The sequence below is a fragment of the Trichosurus vulpecula genome, chromosome 2 (assembly GCF_011100635.1).
Source record: "Trichosurus vulpecula isolate mTriVul1 chromosome 2, mTriVul1.pri, whole genome shotgun sequence".
NCBI lineage: Eukaryota > Metazoa > Chordata > Mammalia > Diprotodontia > Phalangeridae > Trichosurus > Trichosurus vulpecula.
In genome coordinates, this window is record NC_050574.1 from 320,562,158 (window position 1) to 320,586,513 (window position 24,356).

A 24,356-nucleotide genomic window follows, 5' to 3' on the forward strand; every position below is an offset into this window, starting at 1 on the left:
CTCTACCACAATTGCCTGATGGTCTTCACCACACATCAGAGCACTTGGCTGTTCTCCATTTAATGTCCTTGAAACAAAGGACCATGTCTCTTCTCCTATCTTCTTCCTCTCTCTTAACTCTCCCCAAACCCTAAGCAACAAACCCTGACCTGCAGATACTTCTCTTGTACTCTTAGGCAGCTTTGAGGCAATGTAGTGGAGCTCTGGATATGAGAATGTAAGACCTGGGTTCAAGTCCTGACCTTGCCACTCAATGCCTGTGTGATCTTTATAGAAGTCACTTAACCTCTCTAGGGCTCACTAATAAAATGAGGAGGTCAGACTAGAGGACCTCTGAAGTCCCTTCTTCTTCTAAATCTATGGTCCTATGCACTAAGGTACTAACTGACAAGGTCCGAACCCTCCCCTAATCTTCCTCTGTGTACTATTGGCTATAATTTTATCTTCCTGGAGCAGGATATTAACTTAAAACCTTGTTAATTAGTTCATGTTGATCAGGTTATTTAGAATCAGAAAGCCTCAAAACTGGAAAGAATGTTAGATATTACCTAGTCCAATCCACTCACTTTCCCGATGGAGAAACTGAATCCTCCTTTTAGATAGAGAAGATTCAAGGGCTTTCCCAAGGTCTTATGAGCTACGATTTGAACCCAAACCTCCAAAAGCACCCTATTTGCTATACTTTCTTCCTATTTTATCTCTCTTCACAACAGCCAGGTATAATCCATCTCACTGCTTGGTGACCTGTCATTAAAATCATCCCTTTGGTCAAGCCACATAAAACCAGTTTATATCTCTGCTGACTTAGGGGCTGTTCATATCGACCTTCAATTGATCTGGTGTCAGAAAAATGTCAACTTAAATTGTGAGATCAGTCATGAAATGTGCTGCGCTGCTGCCCGAACTGGCCTGCTGTTTATTTTCCTTTCTGGACACATTTGTGATCTTGTGTTTGGAAGACCTCTAAATCAGACCAAAGTGAGGTTCTGCAGGAGAATGGTCACCTCACGGAGGCCCCACAGTGTTTTGAAAAGTCCCATTAGAAGGCATTTTAATAAACTTTGTTTTTATTTGCGTTGATGAAGAACACATTTGCTTTCGAGTTTTCAGGGATGTTTGATTCTGAGTCTTCCCTTTCTTTTCCTTAGAAGTCTTTGGTGGCAACAGTCAATGTTCATCCCAGGGGACTCTCCTATGGAGAGCTGACCTGGTTCCGGCTTCGTCCAAGTAATTTTAGTCTCTCTAAGACTCTCAGCCCCTGGTCTCACTGATAAGCTCCAGAGCAGAAAGTGTGGGGGTCAAAAAAGTTTGAAAATTCTACAGGGGGAAAAAAAAAACCTCCTTGCCCTTTTAAGCTTCCAGGCAAATGATTGGTATTTATTTTTTTAAAATAAATTTAGAAATGTCTCTTTTACTCCCATCTCACCCAATTCTCCAGTTACCCAATTCATGTCAGCTGTATGAATTAACTTTAGTGCATTACACATACGTCATATTCTGGCAAAGAACCTGAAGTGGGCATGTTAGAAAGAAAAAACATTTTGAAAACTTTTTTTTCCATATCTTCTCTGTAGGGTTCACTTGGACAAATCTCAGCCACTTTCCTAGACTGTGTTATATTTGCCATTCCCTGTTTTTCTGCTTAGCAAAAGGAAGGTAACATTCATCATGGAATGCTCAATTGTCTTTAGTCATGTGGTTTGCACCCAGATGTGATCTTTTGATTGGCATTCTCTTATTTGGAGGAAGCCATTCTGATAATGCCACCCACTGCCATATCCTCTTTTCTTCCATTGATTTAAATTGGCTTTTATCTCAAAGTTGTTTTTACAAATCAGAAGTCTAGCTGCACCTGGGAAGCCATCCTACTGGGGAGAAGTCAAGACCTGATTTGAACAACACCATTAAAAGCCCGACCTTGATGCTGGCCTCTTTGTAAATGCTAACCCTGGAAGTAGAGAAAAGTCTACTGAAGAACTGCCTTTCTCCATTTCCAGGGCCTTAGTGAAAAGATTTCTGTTTGGGTTTTCACAGTTGAAGGACACCTAATTCCTTATTTTGATTTGAACTCACCATCAGGAAAAGAAGCCCAGCATGTTAATATTTCCTAAGTTCCTCTTCTTGTTATATAAACAGGAGAATGTGTTCCTCAAAACAAACCCAAGTCTTTCCTTTCTCAACATGGAATCTTGTTCACCTGGGCACTTCCCCCAGCCTCCTGTAACCCAGCAGTCCATCACTCCCAGTACCATCTCAATGGCATGGTAGGGAGGGACAGCTTAGCTATGCCATACAAAAACAGGCTGACATCTCAACATTTCATAACATCACATGTTTAAATAAATGATGGTGTTGACTCAGGATAATTAGATGAAGGTCCTTTCCTCCAGACCAACCTTTGTAAGGCTAAGAAAAACAGGGCCCTCCATGGAATTAGTACCCTAATCTCCCTCCCTTCTCAGGAGAAGGAGCAGATTCAGGGAAGAACTCGGCATGTCCTGTTACCTTAGGCCCCCTAGAGATGTCCTGTAGGGAAGTGAAGCTTTAAAATCACATTCCTCAACTTCAAGGCCCAGGTTTCCAGCCTGACCTGCATGAGCTCCAGGACAGAGGGGATTGTCCCCCCACAGCAACAATGTGACCAGTCACACAGGGGCCAATTGTTCCTACCCTCAAAAGTGGTGTAAAATAATGTTGGGGATTTTTTTTGTGAACAGTAGGTATTGCTGAATCAGGAATTTGCTTTCTCCTCTTCTGTATCCAATCTCTCCCTACCACAAAAGAGACTATTTTTAGCCTGAGAGTTTTCCAAGACCGATGGACTCTTGAGGTGAGGACGTGCTTTGAACAAAGTTGTCTTTGGAGTCAAGATCAATGAGAAGCCAGATAGGGATTTATGGAACATTCCCCAGATTGGAGAGAGCAGGGGAAAAAGAGAGCAAATGCCAAGAGAAAGCCATATGCAGGTCCTCTGAGGGAGTCAAAAGAACAACACCGTTACAAAAAAAGGCAAGTCAGAAAGGACTCACTTTTAAAGAGCAGTCCTTTAGCTCTGTCTTCCTGTGGCCTTAAACAGAAGGAATAATAATGGGTAGCATTTACATTGCTTGAAGGTTTGCAAAGTGCTTTACATAAATTTTCTCATTTGATCCTCACAATTATCCAGTAAAGCAGATGCTGTTACTATCCTCATTTTACATATGAACAAACTAAGATCCAGAGAAGCTAAAGGACTAGCCCAGAGTTAGGGAGTTAGTATCTGAGGTAGGATTTGAATTCTGGTCTTACTGACTCCTAGTCCAGCATTCTATCCCCCATGCCACCAGATGCTTTTCAGAAAGACCATCATAGCTACAGTAACTGGCAAGAGTCCAAAATCTGATACCAAGGCAGCTAAGGTTTGGTAAAAAAAAATAATAATAATAATTTTTTTTAAATCACATAATTTGGGGCAGCTAAGTGGCACAGTGAGTAGAGTGCCAGCCCTGGGATCAGGAGGACTTGAGTTCAAATCCGACCTCAGACACTTGACACACTTACTTACTAGCTGTGTGACCTTGGGCAAGTCACTTAACCCCAATTGCCCTGCCCCCCCCCAAAAAAGAAACTGAGTCCCAGAGAGGGGAAATGAGTAGTCCAAGACCACATAATAAGTGTCCAAGTTGGAATTTGAACTCAGATCCTTTGATTTGAAATCTAAGGTTCTTTCCAAGTATATTTCTTACACTATGAATAAAGAGACCACATATAACTCGGTGACCTCCCCAAAACTATACCAAGAGACCAATACCCAAATCCACTAAAAAAGTCACTAAAATTGGGCAAAGTTATGATACTCTCAGTATTTCCAATCACAAAGTAAATCTGGATCTGAAGAGAAATATTCACAGGGCCATGCAATTTCTGAGTTGGAAGGGACCTCAGTGGCCATCTAATCCAATCCAGATCCAACAAAGAATGTCCTTTCTAGAATGCCCAATAAGTGATCATCCAGCTTTTTAAAGACCTCCAATGAAAACATAATGCAAATTTATAAAAATAAGAGTCATTCCCCAACTTATAAATGGTCAGAGGACATGAACAGGCAGTTTTCAAGGGAAGAGTGACATGCTCGTGCTATGAATAGCCAAGAGAAAAATGTTCCAGACCGCTAATAATTAGAGAAATGTGAATTAAAGGAACTCTGAGGTTCTACCTCATATCCATCGGATTGACAGAAGATGACAAAAAATGAAAATTACAAATACTGGAAGGGCTGGGGGAAAAGTCACATTGGCACATTGTTCATGGAGCTGAAAATTGGTCCAGCCAATCTGGAAAGCAATCTAGAGCTATGCTCAAAAAGTCATTAAATTGATCAAAGAGATCAAAGAAAGAGAAAACGACTCATGTGTACAAAAATACTCATAGCAGCTCTTTTTGTAGCTTAACATAGTGCCTGGTACATACTAGATACTTTAATGATTTGAGGCATTTTTTCCCATAAAGTCCAACAGAAACAACAATTTATACCTCTATAGCCCTTAACTACACATTTGCTGGAGCCAGCCTGACCCAACTCCAGTGAGCCAACTGCTAAATTTTCAATGTAAGCATTTATACCTGAGAAATTGGCAGACTCTACAAATCAGTGCTTGATTTATTGTTTAGGTGACTGTCTGTATTTAAGAAAGTGATGAAGAAAAATGTTAATAAGCCAGAATAAGCAGAAATGTGTCATGCATACATGGGGGTTGGGGGAGAAGGGACAGGGAGGAGCTAGTTGTTAAACTTTTACCAGCACACCTTTGCCCTTAAAACACTTCTATACCTACATACCATCTATAGCTATGCGTGGGGAATGAATTCTTAACCAAACAAAAGAAGAGAGGCAATTTCAAAAGATAAAACATTAAAAGATTAAAACATAACATTAAAAAGTCTTTCCACAAACCAAATTAATACATCTAAGATAAGAAGATTCAATGAGAAAAAAAAATTTGCTTCAATTTTTGCAGGCAATTAAAAAAAGCATATAAAAACAAAAGCCATTCCCCAATAGATAATGTGTCAAAGAATATGAATAAATAGTTGTCAGAAGAGGATTAAAAACTATTAATGACCACATTTTTAAAATGCTTCAAATCACTAACAAGAGAAATGCAAATTAAACCTTGATGTTTTAAGCAATACGCAGGAAACAGACAAAAGTGACAAAAGATGAGAATAGTGTTGGAGGAGCTGTGGAAAGAAAGGCACAGTAACACACTGCTGGTAGATTAGTGTGCTGTGAATAAGTATAACCATTTGGATAATAATTTGGAATTGTGTAAATAAACTGACTAAAATACCCATACCCTTTGACCCAGAAATTCCACTCTCAAGCATATGCATCAAGGAAGTCATTGATAAAATGAAAGTTCTCATATATATGAAAATGTTCATAGTAGCACTATTTAATAGCAAAGAACTACAAACAAAGTAGATACTCTTTCTTTGGAACCCCTTATTATCTGGAAACCTCTACTTGGAACATCATCCAAGGCTAGAATCTTTCAGAGTTCCTAGCTGATTGGCTAGGAGCCCAGTGAGAAGTCAAGTCTGAGGAGCAATTTGCACTTTCCTGTCCCAGCAGTAAACCCACCAGCAACAGACACTGTGTCCTGAATACAAGGGAGCCACTCATCCATCTGCTATGCCTTGTCTAGAACTGAACTTGGTGGGAAGGATGCTTTGTAGCAACCATTTTAAGTTCGAGTGCATTCTGCTCAGGGCTAAGGTGGTGGAGAAAAGTGTGCCCCTTGTTGAGGGGAAGGGGGCTTATCCTTCTGTCCTTGGTCTTTTTCTCAATAAATATTTCACTGGAAAAGCTAATTGATATCAATTGATTAATTGTTATTAAGGAGTTAAATGTCACTAAGGAGACACTAATTGGACTGATAATTGCTATTTGGGGACCAATAATTGGTCTCTGATATTGGAGAATACACAGTTAGCAATGGAAGAATCTCATCACCCCTCAGAGGTACCTCTAGAACAGTATGAAGGAGAGGTAGCCAGCCTTGCTCTGGGGACCAGACCTGCCAGTGGGACTTGGAATTGGGAAAGTGAGCTCACAGCCTACATCTATGGGATATGCCTTAAGCATGCCAAATAAAAGCCTTGCTCCTTTCAACATTGGTCAGCTTATCTACTTCTTGTGCAAATGCCCTTTAGTCCTAGCAATAGTCTCTGACAGAGGTCATCTGGTCCATCCTCCTCATTTTACACATGAGGAAACTTGGGCCTACAGAGGCAAAGTGTTGTGAGAAAGGTCACACAGATAGTAAGTGACAAATCCTAATTTGATTGAAAGTACTCTAGCAGCCCTCTTCCCACCACACCATGATTTAAATATCAGTGGTTGGTGGTGGTGTTCCAGTGTTGGTTTAGAATTGTCTTCTAACTGCTTTGTGACAGAGTCAGTGTGATGTACTAAAAGTTCAACCGAATGTGGTAGACATTTAATGAGTGCCTCCTATAATGTGCATGACACTTGTAATAGGTGCTGGAGATACAAAAAAAAAAAAGAAAAAAGTAAAGGCTCTTGGCCTCAAGGAGCTTACATTCTATTGTACGGGATGGAACAGATACAGATGGAATAACAATTTGGACTGGGGTTATCAGAAGACTGAAATTGAATATTTAGTGCCTCTTTTTGTTGTTCAATTATTTTAGTCACATTAGACTCTTTGTGACACCATTTGAGGTTTTCTTGGCAAAGATACTGGAGTGGTTTGCCATTTCCTTCTCCAGCTCATTTTACAGATGACGAAACTGAGGCAAACAGGGTTAAATGATTGGGCCAGGGTTACACAGTTAGTAAGTGTCTGAAGCCAGATTTGAACTCAGGAAGATGAGTCTTCCTCACTCCATACGCTGAACTCTATCTGCTATACCACCTAGCTGCCCTGACTGTGTATTAAATGCTATAAACATGAGAACTTCTCCAAGTTTTGGTCACCTGTAAAATGGGAATATCCATTCATTCTGCAAGTTTTTAATAAGTTCCTACTTTGCACCAGCTACTATGCTTGGGCAGTGGAGACACAAAGAACAAAAATAAGCCCCACCCTCAAGAAGCTCATGTTCTATTGATTAAAGAGCAATCTTTATACTATCTATCTCAATCTACTGTGAAGAAAATATTTTCTGCAGTGTAAGGTGCTATTGAAACATGAGCCATTATTATGTTTGTATGTCTTGTCTCTCTAATTCAACTGTAAGCTCACCCCAAACAGAAGCAAGCCACTTTTTCTCTCCTAGCACAGGAGGTCCACACAGCAGACCCTCTGTAATCGCTTGCTGAATGAACCAAAGACTGAAACTAGTGCAGAAAGAAAACTAGCTTTAAGTGATCCCAAATCACTCTGAGCATTCAAGGCAATGAAAGAAATGCTGGTTCTGCTGTTGATTATGAAACGTGATCATAAATCATGTTTCTATGACTTGGGCTCCAGTTTTTCTTTCTTTTTTGTTGCAACTTAAAATTTTTGGCAGACAGCCTCAGAGAAAAGATAGACAGCTTCTCAGTAGCAATTTCCCTCTAGCAACAGCCCCTCCTCTTCCTTCACTATTTTCTCCCCTCCTCCCAGACATCTATGAAGAAAAAAAAACAATTTCCAAATACCCTGCATTTGAACTTCTCTGAGAAACTGACCTAATGGATGAAGTTTGGTTTCCATCAGATGTGGGACAAGACATTTGTGTCTCCTAAATGAGGTTGGTTTTTTTATCCCTATTGTGGGTTACTATTGAGTAGAAGTTTTGAGCCTTAGAGTCAGAGGATAAAGGAATTAAATTTTGTCTAATCCCCTAGTTTGAGAGATAAGAAAACAGGGGTCCGGGAATTGAAGTGACTTATTTGTCTAAGGTCCTATACGTAAAAGAGCCTGGATTTAAACCAAGGTCCTCTGACTTGAAATTCAAAGCATCTTTCCCTTCCTGGAAGGGCTCTATCATAAGAAAACCCAGCCAAATTGCTCACTCCCCCCTTCTGGCTTATCCTGACCTGCTACATCACCATAATGGCTGCCTGGCCCTCCTTATTTGAGTGCACTTCTCTCCTTACAACTCCTTCTTCTCCTATTAGAATGAGAGCTCCTAGTAGGAGACCATCTTGGGTTTTTTTGTCTTGCTCAGCACTGTGCCTGGCACATAGTATGTGCTTTAGCTGGGTAACTAACTAGCTACTCAACCATTGCGCCATGCCAACTTTTGCTCTAATAAATGCAACTTGTATTATCATAAAATAAATACTCAAGATCATGAGGAGTGGAATTTTATTACATATAAAATTGTGTGCCTTTATAAAAGTTGGTATTAAAAATAAAAACTCCTTACACCCCCATATACCTCATGTTACACCCCAGGCAGTTGCCCACCTTGTCTATTCCTAATTTTTTAGGTTTCTGTTTTAGGTTCTGTTTTAGGTCTCTGGTTTCTATATTGCCACTGAGAGCCTATTCACAGGGCAGCATGGATGGGAATCTACAAATGAATGAATAAATGCATTAAAGAGATCTACTCCTGAAGCTCTTCCCTTCCGAAGCTGTCAGCAGCAGTGTTTCCATTCCTTTCCATCTACTGAAACTAGACAATAACGTCCTCCAATACGTGACAATTCCAGGGTTAGAGGAGTAAAGATAACTAGACTGGGCTTGAATAATACACTATCCGGTACAAGTTATAGTCCACAAGAAAATACCCAACTGAAAGGAAAGAAGAAAGACACTTGTTTGCACAAGGCAGATTCATTGACAGCTCCCAGAACCTAGACCAGAAGATGGGACAGGAAATAGGGAGCTAGGGTGAAAGGAGGTGGGGAGGGAGGCAAGAGAGATAGCTTAGAAGCTTAGGAAATGAATTAGAAAAAAAATGTAGCAAATTAAAATTCAAATTTAAAAATAATGTAACAAATTAAAAGAAAGTAAATATTGTTGTTAACTCTAGATGTGCTCCTGTGAACTGGTCCAACCATTTTGGAAAGCAATTTGGAAGTATATAAGACACACCCACATGCTTGAGCTCGCGTATGTGTGTGTGTATCCACACAAATGGATATAAAATGTCCATATCCTTTGACCCAGAGAACCCGTGGCTAAGCACATACCCTGAGGAGGGTAAAAATTGAAAGAAAGGTTTCATGTGCATCCAAATATTTATAGCATCACTTGTCATAATAGGAAAGACCCGGAAACAAAGTAGATGCCCATGAATTAAAGAATGGTTAAGTATTATGGTACATGAATATGACAGAATATTGTTGTATTATAAGAACCAGTACATTTGAAGAGTACAGAACAGAGTGGAGTACGCTGAAGCAAGAAAGCAATATATGCCATGACTATAACAGTGTAAATGGAAAGAACAAAAAAAAAAAGAATGAAACTGAACACTGTATAGTTAGAATAACCAAGCTGGTCCCCAGAGTAAAGTTGAAAAGACAAGCCAGCAAGCAGTTTTTAAGCATTCGCTATGTGCCTGGCACTGGGAATACAAAAAAAAAGCAAAATACAGCCCCTGGTTTTAAGAAGCTCACAGTTTAATGAGAGTGAGAGGCAACATGTAATAACTATATATGAACAAAACATAGACAAGATAAATTAGAGATAATCAATCTTGTAGAAGGTAGGATTTTAGCTGAGATTTGAAGGAAGCCAAGAGGTGAAAATGAGGAGGTGGGGGTGGGGTAGGGTAATGCCTGGAAATGCCTGGAATCCAGAAATGGAGTATCTTGTGTGAGGAACAGCAAAGAGGCCAAAGTCACTGGTATAGCATATCGTTATATCATTATATCGTTGCAGGCAAGGTAAGCAAGGTGTAAGAAGACTGGAAAGTTAGGAAGAGCCAGATCATTGAAGGGTTTAAAAGCCAAATGATCTTAGAGGCAATGGGGAGCCACTGGAGTTGATTGAATGAGGGAGTGATATGTCAGATCTGCATTTTAAGAAGATCAATTTGGTAGGTGGGTGGAGAATAAACTCAATGGTGAGAGATTTCAAGCAGGGAGATCAACCACAAGGCCATTTCAATAGTCCAGGCATAAGGTGATGAGGGTAGTGTTGGGGGAGCAAAGAGGTCATATAAGAGAGATGTTATCAACTAATGGGAAAATATGTTTAATATGAATGTATATGTAGAGTCTATATCAGATTGTCCACTGTTTTGGGGAGATTGCGGGGAAAGGGAAGGGGAGAAAATGTAAAACCCAAAAGCTTGTGAAACTGAGTGTTGTAAACTAAAAATAAATTAATTAATTTTACAAATAAAGAGAGATGTTACAAAGGTAGAACCAACAAGGCTTGGTAACAGACCAAATGTGAAAAGTGAGAGAGAGGGAAGAGTCAGGGATGACAGGGAGGTTTTGAGTCTGGGTGACTGAAGAGATGACCACAGCCTCAACAGAAATGAGGAAATTAAAGAGTGGGGAAAGGATGTGAAAAGATAATGAACTCAGTTTTGAACATATTGGAGCATCCAGTTTGGGATGTCCAATAGTCAGTTGGGGATGCAAGACTGAAGGTCGGGGTAAGGTTGAGCCTGGATAAGTATATCAGAGCCTCTTTGCTGAGGTGGAGCAACTGGGCATGAAACATCATTTGCACAATCATTCTCAGCTGTTATGTTACTTAATTTTGGTGAACATTCTTTTTTCTCTTTTTTATTCTTCATTATTAAGAATAGCTTGAAGGGGTGGGGAAAGGATATTGTGGGAAATGAAGGCAATGGTGTTAAAAAACAAAAGCTAGCATTACAAACTTATAAATGTTTATTGAATGTGTTCAAAATTTGGTCCTCTAATTTGGTCAAGTTGATCCCTCATTATCCCATGAACATAGTGAATCAAATTCTAAGAACCTGAAGACTTCAGTTTAATTCTCAGCACTGTCACTAGACCCTGTTTGCCTCAGTTTCCTCATCTGTAAAATGATCTGGAGAAGGAGATGGCAAACCACTCTAGTATCTTTGCCAAGATAAACCTTCAAATGGGGTCATGGAGAGTTAGACATGACTGAAAAACAACTTAACAACAACTGCCACTAGATAGTTGTGTGACCTTGGCCAACTTAACTTTATTTCTCTGCATTTCAGTTTCTTAATATGTAAAATGAAGAGGTTAGACTAGATGATCCCTAAGACCTCAGTTCCAATGATTTTTGACATCATGCTCAGTGCTATGCACATCTCTGCTCATCCTGCTGACCACCTGAAACACCCCTTTCTCCCATCCGCAGATCAATCACTAGTAGGAGGTAAATGGGACCTTTCAACAAGGTGACCCAAATGATAAAGTCTTCCTCTCTGCCACGAATTCTCCACAGAAACCAACAGAACAGATTTAGCCAGGACCTGGGCAGCTCCTAACCTCATTACTGTGGTGCTCTTCTTACCAGGTTTGCCTTCCCCCAACCCAGCGTTTAGGATTTGACTGGCCCTGTCCTGTATTGTTATACCTGTGTTGGACTCTCCTCTGTACAACCATTTCCAGCCTCCTCGATCTCAGTTGAAAATATTCCTAGTAAAAACTCTTCAAATTCACTATTCAAAACTTATTGATCCTTCAAGGCCCAACACAGCTTACTTCTCCAAGAAGCCTTCTCTGACTGCTCCGGTCCACACTCATTTCTTCCCTTCACTGAACTCCTTCAGCACTTCTGGTCTCGGTATACCACACAACAGAGTAATGTTTTTGAGTGTTACTTTTTCCTATACGCACATCTTTTCTCCCAACTGGTTGCTAACCTTTTGAGGAGTACGTTTTTTTTTTCCTTTTTCTGTATCCTCCTCAGAGCCAAACACACAATAAATCATAGGATCATAGCTATAAAACTGGAAGGAAACTCAGAAGCCATCTGATCCAACTCCATTCTATAAATGAGGAAACTGAGGAACAGGGAATTTAAGTCACATAAGGAAGAACAGAGACAGAATTTGAACTTGGGTCCTCTGACTCCGGGATCAATGTTTTTTCCACTATACCATGCTATCCCCTAAGTTCAATAAATGCTTTTTGGTTGAATCATTAATTTATGATTATGTTCATATAGTTTCTAGGTGTGTCTTGGCAGGTAGACTCCCAAGTATTTGTATTGTCTGCAATAAATTTAAATGAAATTTCTTTTTTATCTCTTCCTGCTTATTTTTTTAGTAATATATAAAAATGCTGATGATTCTTGTAGATTTATTTTGTATCCCAAGACTTTGCTGAATTTGTTAATTGTCTCAACTAGTTTCTTAGTTTATTCTCTAGGATTTTCTAAGTATGCCATCATATCATCTGCAAAGAGTAGTAACATTGTTACCTTATTGCTTATTCTTATTCCCCCAACTTCTTTTCCTTGTCTTATGCTATAGCTAGCTTTTCTAGTATAATATTGAATAATAATGGTTATAATGGACACTCTTGTTTCAACCTTGGTTTTATTGGGAAAGATTCCAATTTATCCCCATTACATATAATGCTTGCTCTTGGTTTTAGATAAATACTACTTATCATTTTAAGAAAAGCTCTATTTATTCCTTTGCTTTCTAATGTTTTTAATAGGAATAGGCCAATTGGGGAATGGCTGAACAAGTTGTAGTATATGATTTTTTGAAATATTATTGTGCTATAAGAAATGACAAGCAGACTCGTTTCAGAGAAACCTAGCAAGTCTTATATGAATTGATGCAAAGTGAAGTGAGGAGACCCAGAAGAACATTGTACACAGTAACAGGAGCATCATAAGGATTATCAGTGCTGAAAGACTTAGCTACTCTTATCAATATGATGATCTAAGACAATTCCAAAAGACCCACGATAAAAAATGCTGTCCATCTCCAGGGAGAGAACTGATGAACTCTGAGTGCAGATTGAAATATGCTTTTTTCACTTTATTTTTCTTGTTTGTATGTGTGTGTGTGTTTTTGTTCACAACATGGCTAATGTGAAAGTATGTTTTGCATGACTTCATATGTATAATTGATATCATATTCCTTTCCTTCTCAAGAGGTAGGAGAGGGACAAGAGAGAGCGAGAAAATTTGGAATGCATTTTTTTAAAAAGAGTGTTAAAATTTTTTTAAGTGTAATTAGAAAATATTTAATAAAATATATTAAAAATATGAATGAGAATTGCATTTTGTCAAAAACTTTTTCTTCATATCTATTGACATAGTTATAGGCTGTTTATTATTGATATGGTCAATTATGCCTATAGTTTCCCTAATATTGAACCAGTACTACATTCCTGGTATAAATCCCACCTGGCATAGTATATGAATTTTGTGATAGATTGCTGTAGTCTCCTTGCTAGTATTTTATTTAAAAATTTTCATCAACTCTTTTTGTGGTGGCAATGAATTAGAAATTGAGGGGATGCACATCAGTTGGGGAATGACTGAACAAGTTGTGGTATATAAATATAACGGAATATTATTGTTCCATAAGAAATGATGAGCAGGCAGATTTCAGAGAAATGTGGAAAGACTTGCACAAATTGATGCTAAGTAAAGTGAGCAGAACGAAGAGAACACTGCACACAGTAACAGCAATGTTATGAGATGACCAACTGTGGGACTTAGCTCTTCTCAGCAATGCAACGATCTAAGACAATTCCAAAAGACTCATGATGGAAAATGCCGTTCACATCCAGAGACAGAATTATAGAGTATGCATACAGATCGAAGCATACTATTTTCTCTTTTTTTCCTTTCTCATAGTTTTCCCCTTTTGTTCTGATCCTTCTTTCACAACATGACTAATGTGGAAATATTTAATATGATTGTACATGTGTAGCCTATATCAGATTGCATGCTGTCTTGGGGAGGGAGGAGAGGAAAAAATTTAGAACTCAAAATCTTATAAAAGTAAATGTTGAAAACTAAAAGTAAATAAATAATTTTTTTAAAAATAGAATTTTTGCATCAATATTGATGAGGGAAATTATTCTACAGTTTTCCTTCTCTGTTTTGGCTCTTCCTGGTCTAATTTGACAGCATGATTTATTCAGATAGCCGGGTATAGACTGGAAGCCAGGAGACCTGAATTCTAATTCTAGCTCAGTCACTAATTAGCCATGTCACGAGGCAAGTCACTTCACCTCACCAGTCTTGTGTCCTCATCTCTAAAATGGGCATACTAATCCCTTCCCTGTCTACTTCAAAGGCTGATGTAAAGATCAAATGAGATGTGTGGGAAAGTGAAAACACTTTGGAAAGAATTATAGCCTTCCTCCTTCTTCTCTGCCTGGAGGTGGAGGAGGACTATGGGCATGGAAATACGCATATGTTGTCAGACATAGCTAATATGTTGGCTTGTTTTGCTCTACGTTGTCACAAAATCTGGTTCTATAGGGGACAAGAGGTAGGGGAGGATCATTGAAGAATAACATCGTTATAAAAAGAAATATTTATTTTAAAACAAAAAAGGGGGGAAAGAAATATAATACACCATACAGACATATGGTATAGTTGCAATTGAATGGTTTTTTTTATAAAAGCCAACATTTCTACCAAAATCAGTAACAAGAAAAAACCCAACCAACAACTAAAATTACAAAGAACAGGTGTATTTTTAAGGGAGCTTAAAAAGACCCCACTTCCCTGTTGGAAGCCTTCTATCTCACTAAGCATCTCCTCCTTCCCCAGGCTTAATTGAAGGAGCATAATTGAGTCACTATGGAAAACAGCAACGGGGACTTAGAGCAGCTGGAGACTGGGAGTGCAGAGAAACCTAATACCGAGCACAGCCTTTCCAATCTCACCAGGCCAGCCAATAACTCATCCCTCCCATCCTCCTAAGCAGTATCCTGGGGCTCCCTAGGACCACCTGGCTTCACAGAGACTTCCTGGAGAAGAGCAGAGGTGTCCCTGAGTCTTTGCCTGGCTGTGGGGACACCACTGTCCCTCAGTGCTCACCTAAGTAATGCAGCAGTCTGATCTCAAAACCTCAAAGATTATGTAGAAATTTATAATGAGGCATTCAACTTCTTTTAAAATGAAATTTAAGCAACCTGTACTTCACTGAAACTCAATGAACACTACTGAATTGTGTTTTCCCCTTACAATCATTTATGAGAGCAGGGCAGGGCAATGAGTAGAGAGACAACTTCAGAGTCAGAAAGACCTGAATTCAAGATGCCTGATCCTCACTGGCTATGTGAATCTGACCAAATCATTTAACTTTTCAAAGATCCAAGTAACTCTCCCAGACTCACGGTGACAGAGGGAGTTTCCCCATCCGTTGTTGCCTACACCAATGGAAAAGTCATTAGGTGTGCTGACCTTACTGTCACAGAGGCACATTCTGATCCACCCCTCCCCATCTGTTCCAAAGGGCCTCAGATGCCATGGCCTTAGTAGAACCCTCCTTAATTGGAGGAACAAGGGGGAAAAAGAAGTTACAGAAGTTCTTCGCCTGTTCAAAGTCAGAATGTTGGTGGAAACAATCCACAATTAAGTCTTTAGCTGAATGTTATGCAATTAAAATGAACAAAAAGCTCTGGAAATGAGTTAATAAAATGTACTTCCCTCCCATCTTTGAAGAAGTAGAGGACTATGGGTGTAGAATATTGTCTGAATGTGACTGTACCCAATATAGTAGGCTTCAGTAAACTGCTTTTTTCTTTCTTTTTTTATTCTTTGTTACAAGGAAAGCCTCATTGAATTGGGGAGCAGTGAGGGATATATTTAGAATTGAATATGATGTAAAAAACAAGAGATAGCAATTTTAAAAATTAAAGAAAAACTGAGTCTTTAAGCGGAATGGACCTGAGTTGGGAAGCTGTCTGAAGCCAAAGCAAAGTCAAAAGCAGAAACCACACAGATGTCTTAAAGCCTAGCAAAAAGAAAGGTCCAGCATTTAGGCTGTAGTGTTTGATAACCAGACAAGGAATAGGATATGGAGCTGGAAGCTCTTTCAGTCTGTAGATGCACGCATACATTCGTATCAAATTTTAGATAACAGCTAGAACTTCCCTCTAGTTTCTTCATTATTATCGTTGTTTGAATGTCTTCATGTTATATTTTATGTCACAATCATTCCCTTTCTCACCTCACCCCCATTCCACCCCTGAATTATTCTTGTAACAAAGAAAATAAGTTAAGTGAAACCGATCAGTATAGCAACAGTCTGTCTTCGTAAACCACACTAGGCATCCATAGCCATCTGACTTCTGGATAGATTCATTGTTGATCATTGTATTTATTCTGACTTCAGTTTTGTGTGTGTGTGTGTGTGTTGTTGTTGTTGTTGTTGTTTTATATTTTTTGTAGCAATTGCATATATTGTTCTTGTAGTTCTACTTTACTCTGAGTCAGTTAAGGCAAATCTTCCTGTGTTTCATTGAAATTCTTCATATTTATTTTTTCTTTCTTCACAATAATAGTCCATTACATTCATTTTCCACAATATGTTCAGCAATTCCCCAAAGTGTTAAGCATACACTTCATTTCTAGTTTTGCTTTGTTTTGTTTTACCACAAAAAAGTGTTGCTATAAGTATTTTAGCCTATAGTACCTTTCTTTTTGTCTTTAACTTCCTTTGGGTTTGAGGGACATAACTTGCTGAGTCAAAGGATATGAACAGTTCAGTAATTTTTTTTCCAAATTTCAAATTGTTTTTCGGAACACTTGTTTCAATTTCACAGTACCATCAAAGTACATTAATGTCCCTGACTTACCACAGCTCCGTCAGCATTGATTATTTCCATCTCTTATTATCTTTGCCAGCCCTCTAGTTTCTTCTGAAAGCCCTTCAGCTTGAAACCCTGCCACCACCTGATTCTTATTCATAGAAATAACAAAGTCCATTCAATCTGATGTAGGTAATACCAAATCTAGATTTACCCCCTAAATATTCAGTGATCCTGCGTTTGTGATAATATGTCTATTTAGAATCACTGGCTGTTCTAACTATATAATTCAATGATTTGATGTGGAGAGCTAATCACCAATACAGTTTCACTGTAGTCTACACAATGGAGCCAATTTTTGTCATGATTCCAATACCCAAAAGTTCTGGCTCTGCTACATACTTCCTATGTGACCTAAGGTAAGTCAGTTAAAACTCTCTGGGCTATAAGCCATAAATGAACTCCCAAAGGAAAAAGCCAAGGATTTTAAAAAACAAAATAAAATTAGTTGGACTAGTTAGGTCCTTTTCAGCTCTAAACTCTATGATTCTACAGGTACTATGGGGAAAATCTGTCTGAATCCTTACTAAGTCTAGGATTCTTGTTGTTGCTCAGTTGTTTCAGTCATGTCTGACTCTTCATGACCCCATTTGGGTTTTCTTGGCAAAGATGCCAGAGTGGTTTGCCATTTCCTTCTCCAGCTCATTTTACAGATGAGGAAACTGAGGCAAACAGTGTTAAGTGACTTGCCCAGAGTCACATAGCTAGTAAGCCTCTGAGGCCATATTTGAACCAGGAAGATGAGTTTTCTTGACTCCAGGCCCAGCACTCTATCTACTTGCATGCTATAAGAGCATAATAAGGAATGCTCCAATGGGAACTGCCTTTGCTAAGCAATAGGAGCTGAAAATGAAAATATGAAATGAAAGTGAAAACGGCTCCTTGAAATCAAGTCAGTGGAGGTCAAGGGCTTGGGTAGCTATGAAATGTTAACTGAACCCAGTGGGATCATCCCTACCTGCTCAGTGTGGGACAGCCCTGAGGTCCTCCAAAAATCTGGGCAACCAGAACTTGGGGAGAGGCAGCAGACAAATTTGAATACAAGAAATAACAATAATAGTTTGCATTTCTATACTTGAACCCTGTTCAAGGAAGCATTATAAACCTTTTTTTAAATAAATGATGAAACCAAGGATCAGAGAGATTAAATAACTTGCTCACAATTACAGAGCAGTAGGTGCCAGAGGAATTCAAACCCAAGTCTTCTGACTCCAAGATCAGCTTTTAGCCACTCCATGATCTCTGCCTTTATGTAAAAGAGGTTTTTGTGAGGGATGTGAAGTGAACTATAGTAAGGAGTGGTTCTGGATCTTCCTAAGTTTGAATTCAGTAATGCTGGAGTAGGTAGACTTTATACTGCAAGAGTCCATGGGATTGCTAAAGCTGAAATAAAAGGAGGAAAGCATGGGAGTTAATAAGAAGCCCCCTCCAAATTCCACAATGAAATCTAATGTGGCAAAATTGAGCCAAGTCACAGATGACAGAGTAAATTGAGTAATTCTGGAGAACAATTTGGAACTATGCCCAAAGGACTATAAAACTGTGCATATCCTTTGTCCTAGAAATACCACTACTAGGTCTGAATCCCAAAGAGATCAAAGAAAAAGGGAGAAAAAAGTGTGTGTGTGTGTGTGTGTAAAATAGCAGGTCTTTCTGTGGTAGCAAAGAATTGGAAATTGAGGGGATACCCATCATCTGGGGAATGGATGAATAAGTTGTACTATATGATTGGGTTGGAATACTGTTATGCTATAAGAAATGATGAGGGGGATGCTTGCAGAAAAACCTGGGAAGACTTATATGAACTGATGAAAAGTGAAGTGAACAGAATCAGGAGAACATTGTAAACAGTAACAGCAACATTGTAAGAACGTTCAACTGTGAAAGACTTAGCTACTCTGATTAATACAAAGATCCAAGATAATTCTGAAGGACTAATGAAAATGCTGTCCTGACTCTTATCTAACTGGTCTTTTAACCACCTCTCTTAGCCACTTCTAGAGTAAGAGCTGTGATTAATAAGTCTCTCCTCTTCAGAGAGGGTACTATCTGCCTGATAAAAAGAATGCTACAGCTCTCTTAGTCTCCTACTATGCCATATGAGGCAGTTAAGTGGGAAAGAGTGCTGGACTTGGCATCAGGAAGACCTGAATTAAAATCCTGCCTCAGGCACTTACTGGCTGTATGACTCTGGGCAAGTCGCTTAACCTCTTTCAACTTCAGTTCTTTCATCCATAAAATGGGGGTCATAAGAGCACCTACACAGTTGTACATAGGGATCAAATGAGATAATATGTATACAGCACTTTACAGACCTTAAAGCACTATATAAATGCTAGATATTGTTCTTATTAACTATAATCCAGCTGAGGCACTACCTTCAGCAACTCTCTCCTCCATCTACTGCAGTTACTGGGATAACTAAGCTTCAATCAGGTCTTCTCTCTGAATACTTCTGCCAATGTGTCTGTGAGTTCTATGCCTTTTGAACTGTCTTGTAACTCCATTTTTCCCTCACCCAACTATGGTCAGAAATTCATTGTAGTTCTTACATCTTAGCCTACTGCCTTACTTAGGCAAATCTCTTTGCCTAACCAGAAAAAAGTAACTGAATGAAACTGTCCTAAGAAAACTTTTTAATGTCTCTCTATTAGCCCTGCTGATCTAAATAAATAACAATGGGCCATGCTGGCTACAGAAGGCTGAAAGGCCACTATCCTCTGTCCTACTTCCTTCCAACAACATGTCACACACAGCTTGGGTTCTTTCAGATCTCACTACATTTATGATAACTCTTTGAGGTAGAGAAAATATTATTTGTATAAGAAAATTGTACAAGAAAGGAAACTGAGAGAAAAATTAAATGGCTTGCCCAATATCAAATAGCAATGAAGTTAGGACTTGGAATCTATGTGTTATGAGATGTATATCTAGTCCTGGGAGTCATGTGTGTGTATCTAATTTACATAGAGGATAGAATGCTGGGCCTGGAGTCAGGAAGATTTGAGCTTAAATCTGGCCTTAGACACTTACTTACCCAATGAAAAGAGCACTGAATGTGAAGTCAGAAGAACTGGATTTAGAGCCTGGCTCAACCATTTACTATTTGTGTGACCCTGGACAATTCACTTGACCTTTATCTGCCTCACTTTTCTGAACTGAAATATGGGAATAATAATAGCATCTCTTCTAGGGTTCTTGTGAGGATCAACAGAGATAATAATCATGAAGCACATAACACAGAGCCTGGAACATAGTAGGTACTCAATAATGTTTGTTTCCTTCTTATCTTTATATCACTTCACAGTGCTTCTAATCCAATTCTTTCTTATCACCATTTAATATAATTCACCCATAATCTCTATAATCTTAAATTTTTCATAGGATCATAGATTTAGAGCTAGAATGGACCTAAGAAGTCGTTTAGTCCAATCCTCTCATTTTATCTATGAGGAAATTAAGACCCAGAGAAATAAACTGACTTGCCTGATGTCACAAAGGTGGTTATAAATGGTAGAGCTAGGATTTGAATCCAAGCCCTTTGATCTCATGTGTTCTTTTCATTGTACCATGAGGCCTCCTGACTTCTTGTCACCATTCCTCTGTATTTTCAAAAAAGGTAGCAATCTGGCTAGATTCAAGAACACAGTCATATTTTCACATCTAGAAACTGAAGCTTGAAACTGATTAGGTATATTTTGGGGATTCTATCTTAAGGGCCCCAGAAGAACAGGGCTAGGGATTGAACCCAGAACTGTTAGAGCAGGGACCCATCAAAGTATTACAATTTGTATGGGATAAAAGGGAATTCAGATGGGGTGGGGAAAATGGGAGAAAATCTAACAGATGGGATTAAATTTTGGTCCTCCAGTGCCTACTGAGCCAAACTTATAGTCAGCTATGAACTTAATTTTAGGCAACTAGTCCCTCTACTATTCCACAGCCCCCTGGTGCAGGCTTTTTTAGCTTAGCTCAGTTCTGGCAAAAAGATATAAATGAAATATTCATTCCCTCATAAAGTGCTGACTCAGAAGACACACTAGTTCTTTCACTCCCTCTCTGGGAAGGCTCTATAGTTCACACAACCAGTGAAATGCTGGAAGGTTGTGTGTCAAAGCGGTCAGTAGATGTGTGCTTGAGAAGGATGAAAAGAAAGAGTCTAAGGAGCCTGGCTTCCATTCAGTTGGACGCATTCAGGAGGACTCCAGCTAGAATATACCGGAAAGTCCTATGCTGTCACTCACTTAGGCTACTCCACAACTTCAGGTTGTAGAAACTCTGTAGTCTTTGAGATTAGCTTGAGATCCCCTGGGATGTTGTTTACCAAACATCAGAGGACCTAGGGCTTGGCATATAGCTCTTTAAGGGCTTGGCTGATGCCCAGACTGGGGCCTTTTATGATCCAACTGGGAGAGGGTAAATCACAGTCCTGATCATATGCTAAGGCTAGCTAGCCCTGATGGAAATGGGTTCAGAGATCTCCTCCCCTCTCCCCTGCTCATTAGCCCTAATTGAGGCCTTGCTCTGAGCTCCCCCAAACTAGGGCTCTGGGTGTATAATTGACAGTAATTGCTGGCAAGCCAGCTACTGATGTAACAAATGGGCTTTTGTCAGGGACACTGAGGTCAAAAATCAGCTCTATAGTGGAGAGGGACAAGAGCAATCTTCTTGCTGGCTCCATCCCAGTCAATAATACAGTTACAATAATCTTTCTTGAGACCAGCACCTCCTTAGGAATGCAGAATGATATGATGCTAGGGCTGGAAGGGACTCTCATAGATTGAAGTTGACTCTCATAGATTGAAGTCACAAAGCTAATACCCAGAACTCCTAATACAATACCCAGAACTCCTAATACTTGGTCAAGAACTATTTCCATGTGACACACTGACCATCACAAAATGCATGTCTCAGAAAAGCTATATTGTGTGGTATGGGGGCGGGGTGCAAGCTGGAAATGGATTTTAGAAGGTGGGAGTTCAGATTCCACTAACATTTGGTAGTATGTGATACTAGCTAAGTCAATTTATTTAAATAAATTCAAGAGGCATTTATTAAACACTCACCATGTTCGACGCACCATGCTAGAACCTACAAAGGAAAAAAAATTAATCTTTGCCCTCAAGGAGGTTACAGTCTATTATTTATTCTCTCTGATCCTCAGTTACCCCATTTATAAAATGTTTGGGTTACAGGGCAATTGCAAAGAAAGGTATTTGCTTTTTTTTGAAGGCATGGATTTTCATTTTATTTTTTCAATTAACAAGCATTTAATGTTTGTTCTTTCTCCTTCCCATACTCTTCCATCGATGGGAAAACAACAACAAAAACTTTGTAACAACTATGCATTGCCTATTAAAACAAATTCCCACATTGGCCATGTCCAAGCATCTATGTCTCATTATGCATTTTTAGCGTATCACCTCCTCTGTCAGGAGGTGGGTAACATAGTTCATTGCTACTCCTTAGTTATCCTTCTTAGTCACTGCATTGATTAGAGTTCTTAAGTCTTTCAAAGCTGTGCATCATTACAATGTTTTTGCTGTAGTACAGATTGCTTTCCTGGTTCTTCTCACTTTACCCTTCATTGGTTCCAATTTTATCTGAACCCATCCTTTATGGTAAAAACAGTATCACATTGTAGTCATATACCATTATCTGTTCAGCCCAATTGATGGGTATCCCTTTAGCTTCCAGTTCTTTTTGCTAAAACAGAAAGAGCTATTATCAATATTTCTGTGCACACATATGAACTCTTTCTCTCTCTCTCTTTTTGATCTCTTTTGGAGATGAACCTAAGAGTAGTATAAGGGCTTGTGATGCTGTGTATACTGTAACCATGTAGGTTAAATGTGTCCACGTGAGTCTGTCTCGATGTGGCTCAAAGAAAGGCATGAATAGATTTCTCTATTCTCCTCCACCCACTCTTCTCCAATTAAGACTTTGATTCTTGCCAGGAGGGGAAGCAAGAGGTCGGGGCCAGATGCTGGCTCCTCTGCTCTCCTTAGAGAGAGGAAGTGCTAAATGAAAGCTATATCTATTCATCCCCCACCTAAATATTGTAGTGGAAATAATTTTTTAAGTTCAAGTTAGCACCTGATCACTATCCTTTAAGAGACAAGGAATGCCCCCCAGGCTAGAGAACCAAAGCTTAATTCACTTCCCATCAAATTCCAGTTCCATAAAGACCCCATACAGCAAAAAGCAAATAAACTAATTTATCCAAACTGATAACAAACATAAATCAGAGAAAGTATGCAGATGACAATATATACCAGAAAATACACAGAGTGAATGAGGTCTCCTATTGGGAGCCAGAAATCTCAGATCAACTAGGAGAGTGTGAGAGTTCCAGATCTCTCCCAAGGGGAAATTCTCTTTGGATAAGCAAGCTGAAGGTAGGGATGGAGGATTCTTCTTCATGTTGAAAGAGTCTTTCTCTTTCTTCAAGGATCTGAAGAGAGCCTGGAACCTTGTGCCTTCTCTATTCAAGTGGGAAGCCAGAGGACCAGTACTGGACTTCTCCCAAGCTCTCACTATCGCTATTCCTCACACAAGTATGGGACATTGAGTAATCAGTCTCTGCCAATGAAAAGAACCTTATGCAAATGAACTTTGAGCAATGGTTACAGCAGTAACATTAGGTGAAAAGGTATCCACAACTTAGTGACTTGGGGGGGGGGAGGAATTCCAAACTGTCTTCCAGAATGCCAGAACCAATTCACAGCTCTACCAAGAGTATGTCAATGTGCCTGTTTTCCTGTAGCTCCTCATATATTTGTCACTTTTATGGGTTGGGTTTTTTTGTCCTCTTTGCCTGACTGGTGTGAGGTGGAACCTCAGAGTTGCTTTAATTCTAATTTCTTTAATTGTAACATTTTTTTCACATGGCTGCTAATAGTAATTACTTTTGCATTAGATTTCTTTTTTTTTTACCTGCTTGTTCACATCCTTGACTGCTTATCAACTAGGGAATGGCTCTTATTCTTATAAATTTGCATCAATCATTATGTACCCTGGAAATGAGACATTCATCATAGAAATTTGCTATAAAGATTTTTGAGGGAAGTGCTTTGGAAACTGGAAAGTACCCCATAAATGTGATTTATTAGTACAACAATTATATTTCTGGAGACCATTAGTGAAATTAATTTTTCTTCATCTGGAGGGGATAATCTCTAGGCTTTTTAAGTAGTCACCTCTCTTGCCCAAGCAAACAAATAAAAACCCTTACTTTTCACATACTCAATACATACATATTGAATGCCTACTGTGTAGAAAGCATCGTACTAGGGGAAGAACATAGAACCTTGAGGAATGCCAACATTTAGATTCAAGGAGGAAAAGAGGAATCTGCAAAGAAGAACAATGGAGTCATCAGAGAAAGGCGGAAAGCTAAAATGTCATACAGTGTCTTCTAAGCTAAGGATTTCAGGCAGAAGGTCGTCAATAGAATTAAATTCAAAGGACAAATTAAGGAAGAGAAATAAGGGGAAAAGCCAGTTGAATTTAATGCTTAGTATGACACAGTTGACTTTCAAGGGAAGGAAAGTTCAGGCATGTAGTGAATATGGTAGATAGACCGGAAGAGGTTTAGGAAGAAAAGGTGGTGAGGACATTTTCGCAGTATGCTTTGAGAAGTTTGATAGTAGAAGGAAGGAAA